The sequence below is a fragment of the Lathyrus oleraceus genome, chromosome 7, assembly GCF_024323335.1.
Source record: "Lathyrus oleraceus cultivar Zhongwan6 chromosome 7, CAAS_Psat_ZW6_1.0, whole genome shotgun sequence".
Taxonomy (NCBI): Eukaryota; Viridiplantae; Streptophyta; class Magnoliopsida; order Fabales; family Fabaceae; genus Lathyrus; species Lathyrus oleraceus.
Window position 1 is genome coordinate 21,175,264 of NC_066585.1, and position 4,280 is coordinate 21,179,543.

A 4,280-nucleotide genomic window follows, 5' to 3' on the forward strand; every position below is an offset into this window, starting at 1 on the left:
TGAGTAATGGTTGGAAAGGTTTTGATGTAAGGAACAATTGTTATATTGGGCAAAAATCCATTTGAAGTGTGGAAATTGGTGAAATTTGAGTTTAAAGTGCAAGGTGCAAAACATGTAAAGGCAAAGTTTCTAAATTTGGCCAATGTTCAAGCCCTTTGGTTTTGATGATGAAAGCCTCAAATGTAAAAACCTACAACATAAAAGTTGTAGATCTTTTCAAGAAAATAAAAATGGACTCAAATTTTGCATCATTTGGAGTTTTTATGAAAGAGTTATGGGCACTTGAAGTTGGACTTTTTTGCCTTTCAATGCATTTGGTCCAAAAGGACCTATAATGTCTTGCATTATCACATGTATTTCCTTTGAGATTTTGAAATTTTGTTCTACATAACATTTTAAGTAGACATGGTAATATTTCCAATGCATTTGATCCCACCTCAAAATCATAAAAAATGAATGAGTTATGTCCTTGGGAAGTTGAACCAAAATTAGGGTTTCAGTCAAAATGACCTATAATGTCTTGGAATGGGAGGTGACCTTCCAAGCTTCAAATCAATTTTTGATTAACATGAAAGTTGTTCATATTGTCATTAAGAAAATTTTTAATTTTGGAATCATCTCCATTTGACCAACACACAAAGAGTTAGGTCTCAGTGTATTTCAGAATAGTCAGATGAATTGACTGATCAACTTCTCAAGTCCATGACTCATATCTTGATGAATTGATGATTGAGGACACTCAAATAAGTTCAAATATGCATGAAATGATGAATTAAAGAACTTCCCTTGATTGTATTTGATCATGGGCTGAGGTTGCTTCAAGAGCAAGGCATTGTGGTGCACAGATGATATAGGGTTTCTTTGGGGAACAAACCTCAAACCCTTTGAATTGCTTTGATCAAAATGATGAGTTGAGATGCTAGGGAGGCATATTTTATGGATGAGAGCTTTGGGAACCATTACCATGCTTGCTATCATCTTCCCTTGGCCATATCTTTGTACAAAGGACCGCCTTGAAGCTCTTGACCTTGTGATTGCTCAAGCTACAAACAAAAGATGTTAGTGACATATTTTTGTGCTTTTGGTTAATAAACAAAATGAGAAAAACAATGATATACAATTCAAGCATGCTTGGTGATCTCAAACCACTCACAAGGGATCCCACCCAAAGGTAAAGGGAACCAAGATGCTTATGATCCTTGAGGCAATGCAAATGCAATGTTATGATGCCATGAGGGATCTTAGGGACAAAATTGGGGTCTTACAGATAAGGGATAAGAGGTTTATATGGTGGTGGAGGTACATAAGGTTCTTCTTTCTCTACGGCCTCTTCGCTTTTATCTTCCTTTAGTTCGTCTTCCTTCTCAGTTATCTTACCCAGGTCTTGGTGCATGGCTGGGTTTTGAATTCTAGAGTCGGCCTGTCCGTCTAGTTCTGTCCCACTTCATAGTATAATAGCATTTGCATGACCTTTCGGGTTTGGTTGTGGTTGTCCAAGAAATGTGCCTGTAGGGGAAGCAGTAGGTGCTTGTTTTTGAGCCACTTGCAAAATTTGTGTTTCCAACATTTTGTTATGGGTGGCTAAAGCGTCTGCCTTATTTGCTAACTGCTTGATTTGCTCACTAGTATGTATATTTTGATTTAGGAAATCCTTATTAGTTTGGGCTCGGGTAGCTATGAAGTTTTCCATCATTATTTCAAGGTTTGACTTCATAGGAGCATTTGGAGCATATATGGCAGCTTTATGATATCCTGGTGGTACAGCAGGTGCTTGGTTAGGTGCATACAATGCGTTATTGTTTTTGTATGAAAAGTTCGGATGGTTCTTCCAACCTGGGTTATAGGTGTTTGAGTAAGGGTTTCCTTGGGCATAGTTCACTTGGTCTGTGGAGACTCCTGTCAAAAGTTGACATTCAGGGGCAGCATGCCCAGGAACTCCATATATCTCACAGTGTGGTGCTACGACAGCCACGGTGGCTGCGGGTGTTATGGTCAGGTTGTCTATCTTTTTAGTAAGAGCATCTACCTTAGCATTGACATGATCAAGACTACTTATTTCGTACATACCGCCTTTCATTGGAGGTTTCTCTACGGAGGTTCTTTCGCTTCCCCACTAGTAGTGATTCTGGGTCATACTTTCGATAAGTTGATAGGCCTTATTGTAGGGTTTATCCATCAGTGTGCCACCTGCGGTGGCGTCTATTGCAATATTGTGTTGTACAAGAGACCGTTGTAAAAGGTATGGATGATCAACCACTCTTCTAGACCGTGATATGGGCAAAGCCTCATCATGTCCTTGTATCTCTCCCAAGCTTCAAAAAGTGATTCATTGTCTTTTTGTTTAAACCCGTTTATTTGGGCTCTTAGCATAGTCGTCTTACTAGGTGGGAAATATCGTGCTCAGAAAAATTTCTCCAACTCGTTCCACGTAGTGACAGAGTTGGATGGTAGAGACTGGAGCCAAGCTCTAGATCTATCTCTTAATGAGAAAGGGAAAAGAAGTATTCTTATAGCTTCGGGGCTCACACCATTCGCTTTCACTATGTCTGCGTATTGCAAAAACACTGACAAATGTGGGTTCGGGTCCTTCGTGGGACTACCGGAAAATTGGTTTTGCTGTACGGATGACAATAATTAAGGTTTTAGCTCGAAATTATTTTCCTCGATGGAAGGGGCAGCGATGTTGTTATGTGGTTCATCCTGCGAAGGGATGGCATAGTACTTGAGAGGACGGTTCTGCGGTTCTTCGGCCATCTCTGGTTGTATAACTGGTTCAAGAATAGGGATATTAGGATCGAGAAGATTTTGCTTGATATGGTGTTCTCGTATCAGGTCTCGTATCCGGTGTTCTAATCTTAGATAACACTTTGGTTCGTTGAATGGTAGCTCTAATTTCTCGCCTTGAGAGCGAGTACTTGGCATACACTCGACAAAATAGAAAAGGAAATAGATTTGTTTGCCTTAGTTTATACTGGGTAACACTAGAGTTACGATATCGACTAAATTAGTCCCCGACAACGGTGCCAAAAACTTGACCGCGACTTAGTATGTCTATAAGATTCATGACTGCAAGTGCACAGTCGTATCTCGTAGTTTTAAAAATTATCGAACCCAAAGGACTAATAATCAAACTTACCGTTATCTAATGTTACTAAGTAAATCTAAGGCTGAGGATCTTTCTAACGGTGGAGGGACGAAGAGAAATAACTACTAACGAAAACAAAATATTAATAAGAATGTTTGACTCTCGCTGTCTCATTATGAATTTAAAAGTAATTTTTGGAAATAAATAAAGTCTAATTAATCCTAAAGCGCTCTCGTTGTGTTTAGGATTAATGCCTAGTTTCAGCTATCCGGTTAAAATCTCAAACTCTCGTTCTTATTAACCGTAACCTTTGTTGCTTTGTACTCTCGTACGAAAAACAGTTTTGAATTTAGAACAAGAAACTATAACCGGAAAATAATATTTTGTAAAAACCAACACCAATTATTTACCAATCCCGTTGTTTCGACGGTCTTTACATACCAATACCTATTGGTTTAGCCGTACATGGATCCGGGAACAAACATGATATTCAGATAATTAAGCATACGATAAGGCATAAGCAATAAAAATGCAATTAAAATAAAACCTGAAATATAAACCGAAAACTTGGAATGAATGTTGATTCTTCAATTTAAACAATGCCGACACGCTTTGGCAATCAAGTACAGCGTTACAATCAAATTCGGATGCTTAAACAAAAATCTCAATAGTCCCCAATGTGGAGAATCTATTGCTTTACAAGGTAAATATCTGCCTAAGAAAATCTAACAACAAAATCTAGCTAAAAATGTGCACCCCTGTCCGTGAAGACTAACGTCTCTATATATACTCCCCACTCCTCCTTAAAAGTAGCCTTGAATATCTACTAGTGGGGAGAGGCTGGTTGAAAGAGTAAAAACCGAGCGTGGCGAAAAGAGTGGAGAAGAATAAGGGGGACCGAGTTGGTGGCGGCTGCCACAACCCTAATTTGGTCCACGTGGAGGGCGCCATTTCATGTGTGATGGATGCCACCTTCATGTAATATGATGGGTGCCATCTTAATGTAATGTGGTAGGCGCCACCCTTCATAAACCCTTGTGGCGGGCGCTAGTTTCATGTGTGGCGGGCACCGCTATTCATATTTTGCTCTATTTTCTTCTCTTTTTCTTTCCTTTTTGCTATTTTCCTCTTTGCTTGCCTAAACATATCTTATTCGATAAATACCTGAAATAAACATAAAATACGACGTAATACT

At 39.1% G+C, this 4,280-nt stretch overlaps 1 non-coding gene across 1 annotated transcript; it reads left to right on the forward strand.

The window, feature by feature from the left end:
* The first annotated feature begins 2,263 nt into the window (after window positions 1-2,263).
* LOC127109024 (small nucleolar RNA R71) lies at window positions 2,264-2,370 on the forward strand. Its single transcript, XR_007796513.1, has one exon. It is a non-coding gene; the product is annotated as a small nucleolar RNA R71 (small nucleolar RNA).
* Window positions 2,371-4,280: the final 1,910 nt, after the last annotated feature.